This window comes from Macrobrachium rosenbergii, chromosome 20, assembly GCF_040412425.1.
Source record: "Macrobrachium rosenbergii isolate ZJJX-2024 chromosome 20, ASM4041242v1, whole genome shotgun sequence".
In the NCBI taxonomy this organism is placed as follows: Eukaryota; Metazoa; Arthropoda; class Malacostraca; order Decapoda; family Palaemonidae; genus Macrobrachium; species Macrobrachium rosenbergii.
This window is the reverse complement of record NC_089760.1, coordinates 39,262,501-39,286,074: the sequence shown is the minus strand read 5'-3', so window position 1 is coordinate 39,286,074 and position 23,574 is coordinate 39,262,501.

Genomic DNA, 23,574 nt, shown 5'->3' with positions numbered 1-23,574 from the left:
CGGAGATTCGAACTCGCGACCAATTGAGTGGTAGCTGAGAACGGAACCCGCTCATCCAGCGAGGAACTAAGAGAGAGAGAGAGAGAGAGAGAGAGAGATACTTAACTCAGAGACATTGGAGAAACTCTTTCAAAATTGAGAGAGAGAGAGAGAGAGAGAGAGAGAGAGAGAGAGAGAGAGAGAGAGAGAGATACTTAACTCAGAGACATTGGAGAAACTCTTTCAAAATTGATATCTGCAGAAAAGGCGAGGTAAGTGCCATAACTTTTTCCAATGCTAATTTTCTTATATGACAAGTCATATTTACTTATATATATATATATATATATATATATATATATATATATATATATATATATATATATATATATATATATATATATATATATATACATACATACATACATACATACATACATACATACATACATATATATACATACACATATACAGTATGTGTATGTATATGTATATATCCATAAACAAATTTCACAGTTATAAATGAAATTGTTACTGGATATCCTTTGTTAAATAAGCTGTTTTCCTTAACTATTCGTGGCTTCACAGATAAGAAATAAAAAATCTGTATCCCTTTCAAGCAATCTCTCACTTCTGAATTTCCTATGTTTTCGTATTCAGAAGATTGTGTCTCAAATGGCTGGTAGTTTCAGTTTCATCAGTGAGCAGATCTGCGTCACTTCATCGTCAAATGCACTGGCTAAAAAAAAAAAAGTTCATCTCAGTTCATCTAAAGGGAGGCTAGTAAACACATGTATTTCGAATCGCTAATCTAACGTAGTAATCTGAAATCGCGTGTTTGAAAACGGCACGTGTGAACACGGCTTCAAGCCACGGAAGAAAGGTTAAGAGTGATTGACTTCTAAATTTAGTAACAATTTATCATTTTTTGTGGACCCTTGTTTATGCTTTGTCCCCTTTTTCAAGTGCAGTGATTATGGTTAAGGAAAGCTTAAGATACTTTATGAGCTTATGGTAATTTACTGAGCTTGAAATTTGTGGGATAGTGTGGTCTTTATTGTCAAAGGAGTTTTTTTTTTTTTTTTACTGAAAATCTTTCCACATATCCTCCTTAAAATGGCTTTTTAATTAACTTGTTTAGGTATACTAAATGTCAACTTCAGATTACCCTCTTCTTGATGCTGTTAGGTCGAGATAAAGGGAAACGACCCGATTTTTGCTATAATGCAGCAGCCTTTTACGGTTTTGAATTTATGCTGTCATGTCTGCTAATTCTTTCAAGCCATGAATACAGAAACTCCTGTTTCTAAGAAAATATAACTTAGGTTTCTCAAAAGTTTAATTTTATTGTCATATTAATAAAAAAAAAGTAACTGCAACTCAACATGGCAAGTTTACGATGGCCACACCTTTAACTTTCGACCTGAGACGTGGTATCTAATATAATAATTTTTTTCTGTAACACTATCGGCTTCTCCCACTGTATCTTAATCGCATAATTGTCCTTGTAATGTTGGTAAACTGATGACGTTGAATTTAAGCACCTTAAGATACCATACCTTGGCCCTTTGAAAAGCGAAAGCATACACATTACAGTTAAACTTTATATATGAACGTTCTTTATTGGAATAGGAAATTTCTGTAATTGAAATAGAGTTAATAGATCTGCTGTTCTTATTTTTCTTCAGCCTTTTTCAATTCTTAACAGTGAAACAAGGAGTCTAATTTTTCCTCTATCTGTCCATTTTCCTTGGACAGATTAAGCCACGTCTTTCATTTTCTTGGGAATGATATGCAAGTGCATCCTGTATTTCATGGCAAGGAAAAGAAAGTATTTTGAGGTTATCACTAAGAGATGACTACTCAGGTTTCCCTTTCAAAAAGAGGATTTTTTATGTCATTTCCGTTTCCAGACTTTAACAACACTCAGCCGCCTTGTTCAGTGTGTATAGAATTAAAGGTGAAAAATATCCACTGGCGAGTTCACTGAAAAGTATTCCTCGCATTCAGATGCTTCATCAACCATTTCATTAGACTGAGACGGCGACAGGAACTCCGGTGCCTGTAATATCCATCCAGAACGAGCCCGGATCTGAAAAGGGAGGAGGAGGAGGATGGGTTGGGGGGAGGGCTTCTAATGGAAAGCAACCTGTGACGACACCGTACGAGGAAGCAATATGGCGGGAGAGCAGCGAGAGATTTAAGTATCTCTTGTCGCAATATTCCAAGGAAATTGGCGCCTGTGCTTCGCCTGTTGTTCCACTTGATGAAACCGGTTCATTAGTGAGCGAGAGAGAAAATCTTCCGCCGTGAGTTCGGGGGAACGAAATGAGGAGCGTTTCGGGCAGGATTGGAACGAGATTGCAGGTTGCGATCTTTTGTTTGTGTTGATCTGTAGGGAAATAACTTTTGAATTGCTCAGAGGCTTCAAGGAAAAACACATGCGAAACGAGAGACTGGAAAAAACAGAGAGATAAAGAACTGAATCTTTACTGTTGATCTGTGGAGAAATAACTTTTGAATTGCTCACAGGCTTCGAGGAAAAACAAATGTAACAAGTAAAGAATGCGCCGAAGTTTCTTCGGCGCAAACGTTTTCTGTACATCGTATAATCAAGGCCACCGAATATCCATCTATCTTTCGGTGATCTCGGTATAATTCTGTATGAGCCGCGGCCCATGAAACTTGAACCAGGACCCGGTGGTGGCCTGGCCTAGATCCTTGCCAGAAACACAATTATGGATAAATTTAACCTTAAATAAAATAAAAACTACTGAGATTACAGGGCTGCAATTTGGGATGTTTGATGATTGGAGGGTGGATGATCAACTTCCCAGTTTGCAGCCCTCTACCCTCAGTAGTTTTTAAGATCTGAGGGCGGACAGAAAAAGTGCGGAAAGAAAGAAGTGCGGACGGACAGACAATAGTTTTCTTTTCAGAAAACTAAGCGAGAGATAAAAAAATAATTGTTTGCACTTACTCCGATTTTGACATTTTTTTGGCTTCTCCGTTGATCAACTAGAAATAAAAATGAGTTTATCTGTTTGCTTCCCATCTTGCTAATAGCTTTATTTTTTTATTTCATCGATTAGTGTAGAAAAGGTATGGTTTTAAAATAAAAAAAACTCCCCATGCTTTTAGCTCTTTCCCCTCGAGGGGATTTCCTCTAGCTCCACCACCGTTTAATCTTTTTCCTTTCTACCTTTATGATTAAATTCTAAAAGTTATCTCTTTAATAACCGATGTTAACTCATTTAGGAGCTTTCGTTTGGTAGCTAACGCTTACTTTTTAAAGAGCTCTTTAAATCCTTTTATTTATTGGGATTGTTTGGTTCTATCCGGAGTTAGTGACTTGTGCACTTTGTGTTTGCTTATTTGTTGTCATTGTGAGTTGCAGTAAATTTAGAAAATAAGTAAAGGATGGGTCATTTAATTAAAGATTGTGAATATGCTACATTAAAAAAAAAAGTAAAAGATGCGCCGATGTTTTCTGTGCAGCGTATACCCAAGGCCACCGAAAACGGATATATCTTTCGGTGGTCTCGATGTACTGCTGCATGAGCCGCGTCCCATGAAACTTTAAGCACGGCCCGGTGGTGGCTGTCCTATATCGTTGCCAGAAGCACGATTATGGCTAAATTTAACCGTAAAATAAAAACTACTGAGGCTAGAGGGCTGCAATTTGGTATGTTTGATGACTGGAGGGTGGATGATCAACATACAAATTTGTAGCCCTCTAGCCTCGGTAGTTTTTAAAATCTGAGGGCGGACAGAAAAAGTGTGGCCGGACAGACAAAACTGTCACAATAGTTTTCTTTTACAGAAAACTAAAAACAGAAGCTTACTTGTTCGAAGACACCGAAAATCTTTTGCTTTCGTACGATTCTGAAAATAAGGCATTAGAATTTTATCAATCCTTGTGAGATCAGGGTCAGATAATTGCTGAAAGTATTTGCTTATATTACTGTGGATCGTAATAAATCCATGCTATCCGAGTTATCAAGGTTAGCTAAGGTCATGAGAGAATTTCACTGACACGACCTCATTGCTCGGATGGCCTAGGAACTGGGCGTTTTAGGGGCCCGCATGGATCTACCTTCTTAGACATCAGAAACCATTGCCCATCTCCTCCAGGTATTCGTGCATTGAACAGGCGCCTTGGACCCTGTTCTTGTCTGCGTCCTTTTAGTTTTGCAATTTATTAGTGACCTTCAAGCCTTGAAGGGTAGAGATGGGTTTTAGGGAAATAAATAAGCAACCTTTTGAACTTGGTGAAATGGCCCTCAATGGGCCGGGAATGCAGGTTGCATATTGTATTGTATTTCTGAAAGACCAAGAGTGTGTAATTACTGAGGCGTTATGGAACTATCGACGAGTAATGCTGTGATAAGCATTGGTTTTGTTTGTTAAAATTAAAAGTTTTATATGTATATACATACATACATACATACGTACATACATTTATGTACACACATATATATATATATATATATATATATATATATATATATATATATATATATATATAGAGAGAGAGACAGAGATTAATAACGGTAAGTGTCTGTAATCCGGATATACTGGAAAGAAGAAAATATATTATCAGGGAAACTCTTGCAATTGATATTAGATAACTCGATTTTCGGGAGGGAAAGAACATTTTTTGGATATGTTAGAATTCAAGGGAGATAGCAGAGAAAATAGAAATTTTCCCATGTTTCGAATGATGTAAATAAGTGAAAATATAGTCAACCTCTCAGAAATTAACTGAATTGCCCTTATTTTATAACTGAGCAAAACTTGCATTTCAAGTCAGTGGCACCTCCAGGCTTGTTCCATATGAAGAGGGGTTTATCTTCATAATGATAATAATTAATATAATAATGATAATAATAGCGTTGAAAATTATAGCTGTTTCACGGCATTTAATTAGCATAGTCTTCTCTGTTCGTCTTACAATCTTTTTTTCGTCAGCACGTAGCTGTTATATCAAGTTTCCTAAGGACATATAAAGGTTTCCTGTAGTCTTGGGTTTATTTCCTCTTACGTGTCGACACCCGCTCTGGCGGTCATCTATGAGAGCACAAAAGTGAATGAATTGAGATACATGATGCTCAGGTATATATATATATATATATATATATATATATATATATATATATATATATATATATATATATATATATATATATATATATATATATATATATATATATATATATATATATATAGGCGAAATGGTTTACAAAGGGAGGAGAGAGTTGATATATTTATTGGGAAGAGTCAAAATGACTTAAGGCATTTCTTATCAACTCCTGAAAGTGAACATAACGGGAATATAGTAGGTCTTCAAACGTTTCATCCCCGTAGGGGGTTAGTGCCGTCAGTTCACCTCACGTGGTGCACTGTAGGCATTACTTGAGGTTCTTTGCAGCGTGCCTTCGGCCCCTAACCGCAACCCCCTTTCATTCCTCTTACTGTACCTCCTTTCATATTCTCTTTCTTCCATCTTACTTTCCACCCTCTTCTAAAAATTGTTTCATAGTGCAACTGCTTTGAGTTTATCCTCCTGTTACACCTTTTAACCTTTTTACTGTCAATTTCCGTTTCAGTCCTGAATGACCTCATAGGTCCCAGAGCTTGGCTTTTGGCTTAAATTCTATATTCAATTCAATTCAAACGTTTCATAAGAGGAATATGTTTGTATCATAAAAACGTAACCGCAGGTTCTCTCTTTCCAGATGAAAATTTCATTATGGTGAATATTACCATCATCAGAGTTCTTGCCACTATTTTACGTCTAATGAAACAGTTAAAGGACCATCTAGGGTAATGAATTGATAATCGGGATGACCAGGCGTTCTCGTGGGTCAAGTTGAGGAAGGGTAAAATTAAAGAATGTGAATAGTGAGAAAATAAGATATAGGGTTTGAAAATGGAAAAAAAGTTCGTATGAACTGTACCTGGATGGTAGAAAAATGTTAAATAAATATTATCCTTAGAATTTTTTCACTGAGGAATATGGATGAGAATTGCTGAAACACAGAAGACAGACAGAGTAGCTGGTATGTATGTATGTATTTTTTAAATGGCTATGGAAGTGACCGCGCAGAACATTGTAGATTTAAGCTGTTGAAGATTGAATATGCAAAAGTATTATAGAAACGCCGTGGAGAACTTCTGTCGTTGAATCGTCAGTGTAACTGCGCTCCTTAATAGTTTATGTAGGGTATTTATCATCCAAGGAAAAGATGTCAAAGATTGTATGAGGAAAGGTTGTCATTTTATATAACAGAAAGGGTAACAGAAGAGAACATATAATTATTAGAATAGCCTTTACATACAGGAATATAGAAAACACGAGAGCAAAAATATCATGAGATTATCTATTTACTGATGCGAGAAATAAATGTTATCTTGGCTTTGATATTTCTAAAGGGTGTAGGAAAACCTTATGTTGCAGGACTTGAAGGTGACTGTAAAACTATATCAGAAACTATCAATTATTCCATGTTGTTATCTGAATTTACAGAATGTTGTTATCCAGCCATCTGAATAATATCCTTGAGGTTTTAGAAACTGGAAAATTATGTTATTATCCAGCCATCTGAACAATATCCTTGAAGTTTTAGAAACTGGAAAATTATGTTATTATCCAGCCACCTGAACAATATCCTTGAAGTTTTAGAAACTGGAAAATTATGTTGCTATCCAGCTATCGGAATAATATCCTTGAAGTTTTGGAAACTGGAAAAACTGGAAATGCATCAGTTATTTATATCACGAAAAACCTGGAAAGAGAAATCTCCGCTAAGCAGCCAGAACCTGTGCTAAATTGATTCAACAGGTAGCTATGTGCCTGGAATCCGTGATCACAAAATGTTGACCAGAATGTCAGCGGCCCTTCGATTTCAGGGCAAAAGGCTGGACCTCAGACTGAGGAAGAATTTTGAGACTTATGATTTATGTGTATATATATATATATATATATATATATATATATATATATATATATATATATATATGAATCATCAGGTTTAAAATTCTTCCTCAGTCTGTGTATGTGTGTGTGTGTGTGTATGTCCCATGAATCGGAAAGAAAATTGGTAAAAATCGTCATAACGCCATTCCTGACATATACAGGCTTCATAAATTATCTGCTAAGGTTTTTAGGTAATTTATAAGTATATCTTTTGCTCCTGAAATTTGCCATTAACTGAACATCAGATCAGTCTGGGGTACTACACGCCATTAATTTAGTACAGTGACCAAATATATATACATATATATGAAATAAATTTATCACATCACCGTGATTCATATACAAGCATTAAGCCACAAATGTCCTTTAATATTTAATTCGCTCTACCTCGGAAATAATATATTTTCATACATGTTACCTGAAGCCGAAGAATTTATTATCAGCTAAAAATTCCCCTTCGGGTATATGAAAATATATTATTTCCGAGGTAGAGCGAATTAGATATTAAAGGACATTTTGTAGCTTAACTTATATATATATATATATATATATATATATATATATATATATATATATATATATATATATATATATATATATATATATATATGTATATATATATATATATATATATATATATATATATATATATATATATATACACGTCTGTTTATGTATTTCTGTTTCTGACTAGTTATTCTTGAAAAGAGAGACAAAATTTGTTTACAAGACTCTTACTGGTCTGTGGATATAAATATCCTCTCAGGATTCTACTATTATTGTTTAATCTCCTCCCATATAATATTTTGACTGACCTGTTTCCTATTTACAAGATTTATCTGGTTGAGAGAACCGTATATTTTAATTCGAGACGAAACCACGAAAAGGATTACAAAAGTTCTGATTCATTCAAGTAATTATCATCCACGATTTTGCGAATCTAAATCAGTTTTGTAAGGGCAGATCATAATTAATTTTCCATGTTTTCTTTTCCGCCATAGAGTGAAAAACATTATCCCCAGTTTTTCTCCCCTGCACACATCCAGAATGAAATCAGACATAAAGAGCGAAGTCTCTCCGTGTCCTGGGAAAATTGCATATTTAATGCGGATTATAAGGGAAACATCAACTGTTATATAAGTGGATTACATTTGTGTTATGACAGCGCACTTATTTTATATTCATTTTAGAGCATGTTCCTTGACGTTTCATTATGCCATGTGATTATAAAAGCACTTTTTATAATTTTACAGTTTTATATAGTTTGCTTTGTACGGTGCATGCGCCCTTCTATCATTCATTTTTAGCCGTTTTAAATCGGGATTATCTTAGGGAATCTCGCTGAAAGAACGCCATATTCGTATAAAATCAGAATGGATTCAAAACGTTGATATAGGGATGACGGCCGGTCTTTCTGATTCATATAAAGGTATTGTTCCCCGGTGGAATGTCGAGATTTACATTTTGCATTTCACAAAGCAAAAAAAAAAAAAAAAAAAAAAGAATAAATAAAATGTATAAATTCATTCATCCATATCGAGGCACATTCAGGTGTAAACCTCTCCCCTTTTTTCCGAGTGAATAAACATGAAAAGGTTTGTATAACTGCTTTGAGCACGATGCTGCCGTAATACTGGATGGGCGGCTAATTCTCTTTACCCTTCATGTTTTATAGCAATCCATTCACGTATTATATACATATATACACCGTATAACATATAAACAGTTGTGTCTGTTTGTATCTTTTCTTGTTTCTCTGTAACTCGACATAGGAGCTTCCTCACAGAATTGTGGATTCATTCAAATATTTATATCCATATTTAATCCCTCTAGGATTCGTTCCTTTGCTTCACATGTTCCCACACATTCCATTGCATTTATTTTCTCTATTTTTTTACTTTCTTCTTTTGTTCAGAAGCTTCCAGTAAGGTTTTTTTATTCATTTTTTTTGTTACTCCATTCATGTCATCCGCGTTTTTCGGTGTTTGTATAGAAATAGTGGGTCAGCCGACACATTTGGACAGAGTAATCCCTATTTCTCCAAAAAACATCGTAGCTATTTGATTTTGTTTCGATAATCTGTCATCTGTTGCAACTTTCGTTCATGACACAACTTCTGCTACTATTATCGATGCTGTTATGTGGAACTGTTTTCCTCTGTAAATTTTGGCCAAAATCTCGTGTAGTTTTTATTGGTTCACGTGGACAAAACTTCGTCACTTATTTTATAGAATATTAATGAAACACTTTAAAATTTATTATGTAGATTATCTTTTATTTCCACATGTGGTTTTCAGATCTCGTTTTCAAGTTAACTTTATTAACTAGAACCCTAGGATGTGAAAACAGGATTTATTTAAGAAAATATGAATAAGATAACTTTATAACATTATAGGCTGGATCACACTTGGCACCTTACAGCATCATAGTTTGGATCACACATGACACCTTCCAACATTTCAGGCTGGATCACACTTGACACCTTCCAGCATTGTAGGCTGCATCACGCTTGACACCCTCCAATTGTAGACTGGATCACACTTGACACCTTCCAACATTTCAGGCTGGATCACACTTGACACCTTCCAGCATTGTAGGCTGCATCACGCTTGACACCCTCCAATTATAGACTGGATCACACTTGACACCTTCCAGCATTACAGGCTGGATCACTCTTGACACCTTCCAGCTTTGTAGGGTGGATCACACTTGACACCTTCCATCATTACAGGCTGGATCACAGTTGACACTTCCCAGCATTGTAGGGTGGATCACACTTGACAACTTCCAGCATTGTAGGCTGAATCACACATGACACCTTCCAGTTATAGACTGGATCACACTTGACACCTTCCATCGTTACAGGCTGGATCACACTTTACACCTTCCATCATTACAGGCTGGATCACTCTTGACACCTTCCAGCTTTGTAGGGTGGATCACACTTGACACCTTCCATCATTACAGGCTGGATCATCATTACAGGCTGACACTCTTGACACCTCCCAGCATTGTAGGGTGGATCACACGTGACACCTTCCACAACAGGCTCCAGCATTGTAGGCTGAATCACACATGACACCTTCCAGTTATAGGCTGGATCACACTTGACATCTTCCAGCATTGTAGACTGGATCACACTTGACACCTTCCAGCATTGTAGGGTGGATCACACTTGACACCTTCCAGCATTGTAGGGTGAATCACACTTGACACCTTCCAACAGAGTCCAGGGCAAAGTCCCTGGAATTACTGTATTTGCTGTATACTGCATTGAAGTGACAAAAGTGGTAAGAAGCTTGATGTAATCTCACGTAACATAAAATTCTTTACAAAATGATTTTTTCCGTATGTTAGGTAATCCTAATCTGATTAGCCGCAAGTGGCCGTGGTGTTTGGTTCATGTAACATAAAATTCTTTCAAAATGATTTTTCCGTATCTCTCTAATCTGATCTCTCTCTCTCTCTCTCTCTCTCTCTCTCTCTCTCTCTCTCTCTCTCTCTCTCTGTGCAGTTTTCATCGTTTGCTCGCTTAATCACTCTATCTTTATAGTTATGGATAGAAAATACATCTTTTGGTGGAAAACCTGATATAAATGGTGGTAGTTTTCGTTTTCCATGTTCAACAAAATTTCTCTAAAATCGTTTACTCTTTCATTTGGAAAAAAAAAAACATTCACCATAGTGAATTTTTGTTAATGGACTTCCTTCATTATTTCTATGATTCTTCACGTGATGGATTACCAACGAGTATGTACTTTACATTGATAATCGAGTCATCACTTTTTAACACCAGAGGGGACAAGAAACTGAAGTATGTAATATATTATCATAAAAGCAGTGATGAAGCGTTTTTTAGGAGGTAATTCTTAAAGGTTGTTTATATTTTTACAACGTAAAGTTACAACGTAAGAATGGGCTACTTGATAATGCTGTCTGGAAAACGCATTTCAGTAACTATTTAGAGTTCATTTGAGGTTTTATAAAGTATCAATTTTTCACGCCCAACCAACGGCCGCGTATTAGGACAAAACACTTAGAGAACGGCATATTTTCGGCTGATGTTTCTTACGGTGATTGTTGAAATTTGAAGTAAGTAGCATTAAATTCAATTTCAACTTATTTGTCGCACTGCCCGTCATTCATATCTTTTATGAACATAACTGAGTCTTTGCAAAACAGTTTTCTAAATATCTGAGTGTTTCCGTTTGCTAGGTGCAGTTATTAAATTATTATTTTTTATATTTGACTCGATGCAGTATCTTTTCAGTGACACTCTTCAGGAGATCATAAAGAGTAAAATATAACAAGAACTATGACCGGGATCAACATCGATTTCAGCAAAGCACTTTGGATTGATATTCATTAACAATCAGCTGCAAATTCTTTTTCCATTTGTCAGATGTGGAACGGAGCTTGACATCTCTAATTACATTTCCAGACATTGCATATTTTACTGCTACAGCGTCGGCATTATGTCAGCGTTTCGTTAAACTTCATTTATCCTTTTTCCGAGCTAGTAATGCTGTGTTTCGATAAGGTTTACTCTTAAATTTATTGCCACAAACTAAAATTCATTCTTGATTTACTTTAAAGCGTCCCAGAACGATTGGTAATCAAATTTCCATAAATAAGTATTGAAAATGGATTTACTTCATTGAGAAAACCACCAGGTAAAGAATATCTGCAAGAACTTATGCTAGGGCCGTAATTCTAAGATCTTACCTAAACTTATTCTTTTTTAAAATCGATTGCACAGAATGAAGATTTCTTTGGGAGTGGTGAAACGTTTGAAAATCACACACACACACATACATATATATACTATATATGTATATATATATCATTTTCCTGGCTGCAAATATGCTATATCCCATGATATTTATATTAACGTTTGTTTGGAATCAGTAAACTCTTACCCCTTAATTCTTAATTATCATTAAGTCCTGAATATAATTTCTTAGTTCATTGGGATTAGTTTTCAAAATAAATCAATGAAAGTTGCATTAATAAATTTTGTGTTCGAACAGAATCGAAATTAAATTATGATTTGTTAATGTAATGCGTTTATGTACTGTATGTATGTATGTATGTATGTATGTGTGTATGTATGTATGTATATTTACTCGTATGTATGTTTGTATGTATATTCAGTGGCGTGCACTGACCCAAATCCTGCATGCTTTCACCTCCCTCTGGGACCTTAAAGGTCTGATCATCTGCAGGCTCGTATCTGCGTCCCAATTGCCAGTGGCCCTTTAAGACGTCTCACCCACGTGGTCTGTGGCCCGGGAGTGTCGAACAGGCGGGGAATTTTTCTCTCCAACAATGGGCCGCTGAGGACGGCGGAGGAAGAACCTGCCCTCATTGCACCTTTATTCTTCTGTATATTCTTGAGTGCGCCGTGGGAATTTCCTTTCATCTTCCATCTCCTTTAGCTTCTGTCTCTCTGAACTATTGATTGGCAGCGTTTTGTTGGTCTTGGAATGTTTACGTATTGTTTGTGTTGCTGTGATCTGTGGCTGAACGCGCTCCTACGTTCGTTTTTCGATTCTGGTTGCAATGATTGGTGACTGCGTTTTCATCATTTATCTTTTTTTTCATAATCTCAGTCAGATATAGACCATGGAGTATGGAAAAATTCCCTTTCAATAATTCTGATTGCTTTTAAACTCTCAATATTTTAGCTGAATGACTTGGCCTAAAATTCAGAGATATTGTCAATATTATTATTAGACCTTCTGTTCCAGAAATGTAGGGAGATATATTGATATCTGTAGATACACATTTCTTTCACTTGCATGTGCTAAACACAATATAGAATCAAATCCTTTTTGTTACAATAAGGTCATTTCAGTGTTCAGTCCATACACGGATCATTTGAATTTATTTTCTTGGCTTTCTAGAGGGTGCATACCTTAATTATTTAGAAATATAGCTACTAAAAAAAGTGTGCACAGGCAGAAATTTATTCAAAGGAACCTTAATGCAGCATTTGCAGTAGACAAGGTCGTGACATTTTCTGACAGTCATGAAAGAAGTTTTCACCTCGTTCCTCGAAAGTCGTAGATTAACCAGAGGTGAGAGTAGTGAACAGTTTTGATAATCGGGAGAATTGCATATCTCGTGGAATAAAATGTCATTACGTTTTTAAACCAAATAGGGTCATTAAAGAGGCATACGGTAGCCTGTTAGTAAAACAGGAAAATTTTGACGTCGTATATAGATAAACAGATAGAAAATTAGACTGAGCGAGCAGTAGAATTGGAAGACAGACTAACATTTTCAGAGGTGGGCAGCATAATACAAGAGAACATTCAGTATCAGTAAGGAGGGTAACTATATTCGTATGGCCATTCTTGACTCAAAGCTTTGCGGAAACTAATGAATGTTTTGCTATTTGTTTCCTAAAGAATGTCTTCGTCCACCCAATTCGCATCTAATGAATGTTAATTATTTGTTTCCTAAAATAATGTCTTCGTCCACCCAATTCGCATCTGTGTTCTCTAAACCTAAACAGTGTAGAGGAGGTTTTGTGGTGCCCCTCAAAAGAGGAAATAATTCATAGTAAGTTCTGTTATTCCGAAGTTATTTCGAAAACATTCAGTGGAGGAAACAGCGACTTGAATATTGTATTGGGCGATATACCATTTAAGGGTGACGCTCCCTGTTTTACATACTGAATACTGACACTTACAGGTGTTCAGCCGCATTCGAATTTATGCATTGAAACAGTATTGCTTAAACTACCATTTGGCCCTGCATTGGCTAAAAGAACAAACGAAATTCGTATTACTGGTTTTCTAAGACTTTGGTAAACGTGCAAAGAGGGTAAGTGTCTTTAAAGACATGTGAAAATCGTGATTGACATCTGCCATTATTATATTGAAATATATAATTTATACAAAACTTTTTGTTTACCGAAAACAGTGAGTATATGAAGGAAGTCAGCTCTTCAAGGTTAAATTCTTAAAAGTGCGATTTTGTGAAGGTTCAAAACAGTTCACTCTACCATCGTTTTAAGAAAGTTATCAACAAAGCTCATTAATCTGGTCCAGTAGTTTACAGGCAAAGAAATACAGCTTACAGGAAATTTGACAGCCTTGTTAGAATTTGATAGGGAAAATGAGAAAGTATTTGACATGGTGTTAGTTCGAAGGTAGTTCATTATAACTGCAATAAACTGAAATGTCTGGTATTGATGTATGAGATCGAGCAATGTACTCATTTACACATTAATTGTCACTCAGTGGATACAGGTGTATATGTTGTATATGTTTCATATGAGATGAATCATTCCCTTTACAAAAGACAAGTTCTGTTGTGGATAATATATATATATATATATATATATATATATATATATATATATATATATATATATATATATATATATATATATATATATATATATATATATATATATATAATATACATATGGTTTGAGGTTAAAAACTATATTTAAATCTTCAACAGTTTTTCACCAATACTTTGACATAACCCCTTTTGAAATTGCTCAACTTAAATACAGTAATCAAAGCGTTCATTTATAAGTGGATAATCTTCACTACGTAAACACAAAAAATTCCTCCCTGTATACGAAAAACTGCTTCCGTATGAAATGGATACCATACACTTCTGTACGTATACTAAAGATACATTACAGATACGGTAATGTTGAAGAGGCTTAAAATAATCTCATCGATCCCAAATTTCCCTACGAAATAATTTTGCCCGTTGTGTTCGGTATCATAATTCGTCCTAATCAGGTTAACTTCACGCGCCAATGATCTCTCTTCAACAAAAGCTCGCGAAATAATTGCGTACGTGATGGAGGGCTTTGTCCTCTCTGCTGCTGATGCTGATGCCTTTTGAAAATCTCTCTCTCTCTCTCTCTCTCTCTCTCTCTCTCTCTCTCTCTCTCTCTCTCTCTCTCTCTCTCCTGTAATCACAACTATTTTATATTTGTTCTTTTCTCGCACTATTTCATTGATCTCTCTCTCTCTCTCTCTCTCTCTCTCTCTCTCTCTCTCTCTTTTCTCTCTCTCTCTCTCTCCTGTAATCACAACTATTTTATATTTGTTCTTTTCTCTCACTATTTCAGTAACATTCTCTCTCTCTCTCTCTCTCTCTCTTCTCTCTCTCTCTCTCTCTCTCTCTCTCTCTCTCTCTCTCTCTCTCTCTGCAACTGTTCTATATTTGTTTTTCTCTTCCCGCACTATTTCAGTAACATTCTCTCTCTCTCTCTCTCTCTCTCTCTCTCTCTCTCTCTCTCTCTCTCTCTCTCTCTCTCTCTCTCTGTCCTATAATCACAACTACAGTATATTGTATTTTTTTAATTTTCCAGCAATTTATTATCTCTCTCTCTCTCTCTCTCTCTCTCTCTCTCTCTCTCTCTCTCTCTCTCTCTCTCTCTCCTGTAATCACAAATATTTTATATTTCTTTCGTTTCTCGTACTATTTCACTGACATTTCAACAGAACAGGTCACGTTTGATCTTCAGAGGTCAAGCAATACCTCATTTCTTGTATTACAATTGATATTATAAACAAACGTCCTAAGGTCTGAAACTTGATTGTAACCACTCTTATCTCACACACCCCAACACATTCCTTTAAAAAATGAGAACCAGTTTTCAGACAACAGAAATATATTACTTGGATTACGCCTAAGAATGCCTTCATTTATTCCAAGAGCCTGTATGCTCCATTTAAGAAGCGTGTGGAATATTAGGTAAAAAATCTTGTTTTCTTTTTCTCGTCGCAAAGATTCTTTGTTTTCATGAATTTAATAGAAATTTAACTTTACTTCCCATTGTCTTATACGTACTTTGAGACATACTGAAGTAGAATTGCATTAAACAGTTTATATGGGCCATTTTTAAAGGGATAAATGGCTATAAAAAGTAGAAAGTTTATAGATAGATAATACGAAAACTTACGGTCTCAAATGGCATTAGGAGTTTAGGAAACAAAATCTGTTTATTTTATTCTAACGCTTTAATATTATACCAACGATCTTATATGACGTTAAGTGTTTAGATAAGCAACTTGAAACAAAGTCCGTCTTTTTTATTCTGACTGTTTGATAATAAAACTTACGATCTTACGTACATTACGAGATTAAATAAATAACTAGGAAAAAATCTGCGTATTTTATTCTAACTTTATATATATATATATATATATATATATATATATATATATATATTTATATATATTTATATATATATATATACATATATATATATATATGTATATATATATATATATATATATATATATATATATATATATACATATTTATATATATTTATATATATACATACTTATATATATATATATATACACACATATATATATATATATATATATATATATATATATATATATGAAATTTTTTTATCACTGTGATTTATATACAATCATGAAGCTACATATTAAGACATTTGACATGATTTGTATATATATATATATATTCATGATTATATATATATATATATATATATATATATATATATATATATGTATGTATGTGTGTGTGTGTGACATTAAGTGTTCAGATAAACAACTTGAAACAAAATTATTACATTTGATTCTAACTGCTTCATATGAAGAAAGATCATTTCTATTTAATAAACGATTTTTTGCATATTCAGTTCAAAGGACCTTGTCCGTTTAATCATTTTGATGGTCTCTTCGAATTTTAGATGAATTGGGCGACTCACAGAGGAAACAACCCAGTGTTTACCTAACTGTCACTTCGGATGAATGTTATTCCGCAGTCCCTATGAAAACACCCACTTGAGGAGAGGGCGTCTTACACATTGCTCAGATCCATGTGACATTTCGAGGGTCACACTCCACTTGAAGCCCAGAAATGGTTTTAGGCATGTTTTCGGACTTATACATCTTGAGTAGCTTGAAACGCTTAATTGGACTGCAATTCATCATGCCATTGTAATTTTCATATTGTCTGTTTTACTTTTGAGATTTTCCTTTCATCTGAAAATATTCTAGTTGAAGTTTCGTTGTTATTCATTTTGGAAGACTAAGAATGTCGCGTGAAGTAGAGATAAAAACCAGCTCCCTAAGTAATTAAAGAGGAGATTGATCTTGCTAGAAGAAAGCCCTTATAAAAGAGATTAATATTGCTCGAAAAAGGCCCATTTAAATTAAATGTAATTACATTAACTCGGAGTGAATAATGAAAGAATAAATGACAGCAGTGATTGAATCCCAGTTTTTATTCATTAGGTGACTATGGATGAATATTGATGATTTCGTGGGATCTCATGGAATTTACCTAAAAGGAATTGTAACAATACACAATATCCAGTTCGTTTTTTTGACTCAAGGAAAGGTCTGTTATCCCAGACCAAACAATGTGAGCTGGAAGTTGGCAAGTTTCATATCAGTAAAAAGCTGACCTGTTAAAGAAAATTCAGACCAGATGCCTCACGCACACGCCTTTAAATCGTTTAGCAGCCATGATAGAGCTGGGAGTAATTTTAATTATCAAATATTTAGTGGGAAATATATATGAGGAAATTACTCGGGTTAGACCCGGTCCAAATGGCCACAGTAATTATCCGGAGGTATTTGGATTCCCATACAGATAATTGCAGGGACGATGTCATATTATTAATTTTGGATTTAAATGAAAGAATTTGCCTCCCGTGGGGAGCCGTCAGTGCACCTCACGCGGTGCACCGTAGGCATTACTTAAGGTTCTTTGCAGCATGCCTTCGGTCCCTAGCTGCAATCCCTTTCATTCCTTTTATTAAACCTTCGTTCATAAATCTCTTTCTTCCATCTTACTTTCCACCTCTCTTAACAATTGTTTCATAGTGCAACTGCTTTGAGGTTTTCCTCCAGTTATACCTTTCAAACCTTTTCACTCTGTTTCCACTCCAGCGCTGAAGGACCTCATAGGTCCCAACGCTTTTGTCCTAAATTTTAAATTCCATTTAATTATAAAGAATTTGCTATGGAAATGAAAAATTCTGGTTTTTGGATTTCCATCCCTGGAAACCTCAGCCACCAAAGGGATTAATCCAGGTCACATAAGAGCGAAGGATGCAAATGACCGTGAAGAATCATTTCTTATTCGTAATGATCCTATGGACAAGGAAAAAATGACTGAGCGGAGAACCTGCCTGACCCTATTTGGCAAAGAACACTAGTTTGTTTTTTTAATCATGTCTCTCTTTCGTACCAAAATTTAGTTCTAAAAATTTATCATTCATGTTGACTCAGAGTTCGAGGAGAAAGTAGCGATGAAAAACTTTTTATATTTATGTTTAAAGAAGGGAAGTTTTGTTTTATTACTTTAAAAAAACTGTACATTTTTATGGGCTAATAGTAATACAGTGTTTTGTAGCTCAGATTAAGTTGTATTTGTTGCGAAACCGCTTGTGGAAATTTTCGTAAACCGACCACTGCATCACAAGTCAACACCAGGTTGTTACAGACAGGTTTTTTTCATCTCGTAAAATGCATTAAATCCAACGCGGTATATCTCGCTGAAAAGCTTCATTTTAGGCCACGTTTCACATGTATATATATTATATGTATTTTGAACAAACAGTATTAAAATACAGTACATACTGACTTAAATTTCTTCATTATCTGTTGCTGTTTTCTTCAATGCGATGAGTTCTCCTTTAGTCTCCTCAGTCATTCTAATGTTTTATTTTATGTAATATATGCATAAATTTTCAATTTCAACCTCTCAGGGTTGGAAATATAATAATTGTTTAGATGCTGAAAAAAATCTAAATCTTTTATACTGTTCAAATCTAATTAGCAATAGGTTTCTTTTCTTGCTTCTTTGTTGTATCTTTCCAAACTTATACGTCTTACTGTAATCTCAAGTTATGTTTTCGAATCTGGGCCAAAGCAAGTGATACATATGAATGAGCAGGTGTTAACTCTTATTAAGTCGTTTATACTTATAATTATTAATTTCTCTCTCTCTCTCTCTCTCTCTCTCTCTCTCTCTCTCTCTCTCTCTCTCTCTCTCTCTCTCTCTCTCTCTCTCTCTCTGGAAATATTCACGGTATCTTGCACAGTGAATTTTCATGTGAATTCGCTTAATTTGCAGTATCCCTTACCTTAGGGTTCTCTCTCTCTCTCTCTCTCTCTCTCTCTCTCTCTCTCTCTCTCTCTCTCTCTCTCTCTTCCCCTTTATTCTAAATAGTACAGTATTCCTCTTTGTGACCTTGTGGTCATAGTTTCCACTCATTACATTTTATGTTATGGTTTTTCGGATTTCTTTCACAATGTAATTTATTCTTCTTGTCGTTTTAGGTTTGTCTTTCTTCTGACTTTCCTTAGAAATATCATCCTTTTAACTGTAACAGTAATCATTTCTTTGCACTGTTATCCATTCAGTACGATTGTGCTTCCTTCTTCAACACCCATACTCCTGTAATAAATACCATTTTTTTCGTCTCCTGTGCTTAATTGACTTCAGCAAAACTATGCTTCATATTCGCCAATAATCGAAAGTATTTAGTTAACAGAATAAAAATGAGAGTACAGGTATATATATATATATATATATATATATATATATATATATATATATATATATATATATATATATATATATACTGTATATATATATATATATATATGTGTGTGTGTGTGTGTGTGTGTGTGTCTGTGAGTCTACTGGTCACTTTTTACCTTATATATATGTACAGTCACTCAAAAATGTTTTGCAACATGTTCCAGAAGTTTTCGTTCGCCTAACAGTAATTTGTTCTTTAGATATTTACAAGGAAAAGTAATTTTCTTATTCGACTTTGGTTATTAATCATACGGTTAACAATATGAAAAAGAATGGTGAGTGAAAAATTCATATTACGAAAAATGACGAAACATTTTGAAAAATTTCACTTCAGATGATTGGGCAAAAGAGTCAAAGAAGAAACTATATTTCGAATCCAGATAAACGCTTATTGACTAATAAAGTAATATTGAATAATCATCAATGAAATTATATATAAATAGAGAAAGAAAGAATTCAACCATTATTGTTGTCAAAAACAAAAGAGAAAAAAATCTCGTAACGTCGTATATTATCGTGTGACTCCACATTCGGGCAGGAAAATTAAACTAAACTGTCTCGTCACTTGCACCGATAAGATGGGCAACAGACTGCCGCACCACAATCATTGCCTTGCATAAGACTAATGTCTCTATTGTAGATATTGCTCGGCAGCTTAGCGTAAATAAAACAACCATGTATAGAGGAATAAAACAACAGAGAGAACGAGGAAATATGATAAATTCATTGTAAAAAGTGGAGGACGACCCCATTGTTGCACTACTGTTAAGGATTATCATCGGATGATCACTGAAGGAGCTCCGCCTAACTCCTCTGACAAGCCGGTGTTGCCATAAAGAGAGAACATTACACTTTCCCTTCAAGTTGCTGCTCAAACCATCCGTAACAGGCTACATGAGACCGAAATATTATTTCATCATACTCCTGCCAAGAAACACTTCATATCAGCGAAACACAAAGAATGGAGGCTAGGGTTTGTGTTATAATATAATCCAGTGGCCGATGATTTCTGTAAGAATCATCTTTTGCGAAGAGGAGGAGACATTCTCCACTGATGAGCATGGTAGTCTTCTTCACTGTTGGCATTTAGCATTAACTAAATTAATGTTGAACTTCTTGCTAATTTTAATTCCTTAGAAACTTAGATAATAAGAAATACAAAAATAGGCGTTATATATTTGGTTAACTTCATAAGAGGCATCAAAATGATAGACCTAAGTAGCAATGAAAGAAATGAGAAATTACACATGATAACGGTTTTTTATATATATATATATATATATATATATATATATATATATATATATATATATATATATATATATATGTGTGTGTGTGTGTGTGTGTGTGTGTGTGTGTGTGTGTGCGCCCGTGCGATTATATTCTATGTATTACAAAAACAGACGTGAAATCTGTTAGTCTAGTTCAGTATATATTTTATATTAAGTTTCACTAGTTCAGAATATACACAGGATTAGTCATTCAAAAATTTGATTAATAATAATGTGCAAGCAAATCTTTACAAAAGTCGTATTTGTTGATGTTAATAAGACTAATAGTTCAACATATAACAGTCGTAGGCCTATGTCTACAAAGTTCACACATATGAAGGAGATAAAACAACGATAGTGATGGCAGTTGGAGATGAAAATATTAAAATATAAGAACAGCGATGACCTCTGAAGTATTATAGTAACATCCTTTTATTAAGAAAAGTATGACAACAGTAAGAAGTATCAGAAAAAGCCCTGTTTAAGGGAAACTGCAGGTAATTTCTCGGACCCACCACTATAGTGTTCAGTTGTTTCAGGCGCTTACAACTGAGTTGCCAAACAGCGCCAGATGCCGCTATTATAAGCTGTTGTGCGAAAACTTTTGAAGTATGTTGCAAAACTTTTTTGAGTGACTGTACATATACTATACTCTAATTTTTATTCTGTTGACTAAATACTTTCGATTTTTAGTGAAATAAATATATATATATATATATATATATATATATATATATATATATATATATATATATATATATATATATATAAATGTAAGTGACCTCTACAGCAATGAAATCAAATTTTCCACCTCGTCAGATTTTTTCCTTCGTCAGATTTTTCCTTATTCCGAAAAAGCTTGAATTTTTAACAGGAAACTCATAAGACACAGATATGAGAACGACCAATTTCCACGCAGTACAATGAGTTATCCATCAGACCCCTTCCTGCATTCCCTTGCATCGCCTTCTTTCGTTTTCCTGAAATGTCAAAGTCATTTCAGCAGCTGAAGTGCAAATTTTCTTCGGAGTTATGGTATCCTTTATAGGCGCCACTCCGTCGCATATTTCCGAGAAATACGATCGTTAGTCAGTTGTCAATCTTCGGGGACGTTGATCTTCTCCTGAATAATATTTCTGGATTTATTGCATTCGCTGTGAAGAAGAGGTTTGTGAGAGCCTTCCTTCGCTCCATTCATCTTTCTTTTTCTTCTTTTTTCATATTCTCCTCTTCCTCCTCAGGTGATGCCAAAAGGTGTTACCTGTCAGTGATATATATATATATATATATATATATATATATATATATATATATATATATATATATATATGTATATATATGTATATTTATATATATGTATACGTATATATTATATTTATAATATGTGCATGTATGTGTAAATATATATATATTTTATATATATATATATATATATATATATATATATATATATATATATATATATATATATATATTTCAAACTTTTTGTAAGCAGTAACCAGTAGATTATATATGTTTATATATAAATATATATATATATATATATATATATATATATATATATATGTGTGTGTGTGTTAACTTTATCACATACACAATTGTTCTGTGCATTAGTAGAATTACTAAAAGGACCTCATTCAAACTGGATGGTATCTAACGGCGTGTTTATTATACTCCATTAGATACCATCCAGTTTGAGTGAGGTCCTTTTAGTAATATTTATGTGTGTGTCTGTGTGTGTGTGTTCGCAAGAACACGTATGTTTGATAATGGGGAGTAATACGCTTATTATTTTACAATTATCGGGTTCATTACTAGCCAGTCATTATGCGGTACCGTTCAAATGATTGCACTTGAAGTTGCATGAGTGGAAATAACCTTACGCTCCTTACATGTCAGGCGGATAACCATAAGGCATTATTGAATTTTGTATTGAGGCCACCGTTTCCTTCTACCTGATTATCATTAAAAGGATTTCCAGTTGTATAAAAGTATACGTAATCTTTCGTATCCCAGAGGCGTTCTGTCTGAAGGAAAAATATTGGTTAAAACATTATTGTTCAGTGAATTTTTATTGTTGCTGCAGCTCTCCCTTGGCAGAAATTGAATTACAAGCCTCTATGACTAATTTATGTAATATATATATATATATATATATATATATATATATATATATATATATATATATATATATATATATATATATATATATATATATATATATATGTGTGTGTGTGTGTGCGTATACGAGTGTATATATATATATATATATATATATATATATATATATATATATATATATATATATATATTTACATAAATTAGTCATAGAGGCCTGTAATCCAATTTATATATATATATATATATATATATATATATATATATATATATATATATATATATATATATATGTGTGTGTGTGTGTGTGTGTGTGTGTGTGTATTTCGTTGAATTCTATGGCTTTTTGGTTATTGACCAACTTCTTATTATTTTGATTATGCTTTCTGAATCTTTTGCGTTTTTAATATATATATATATATATATATATATATATATATATGTTTATAATATATATATATATATGTATACATATATTATATATTATACACACACACACACATATATATATATATATATGTTGTATGTATGTATATATTAAACTTGATCACTTGAACTTTTTTTATTCCTACCGGACGATGGGGACAGATAGTCCTTGAAAGCTTGTACCTTTTTTTTATATAAATTTTCCGTTAGATACCATTCTGTTTA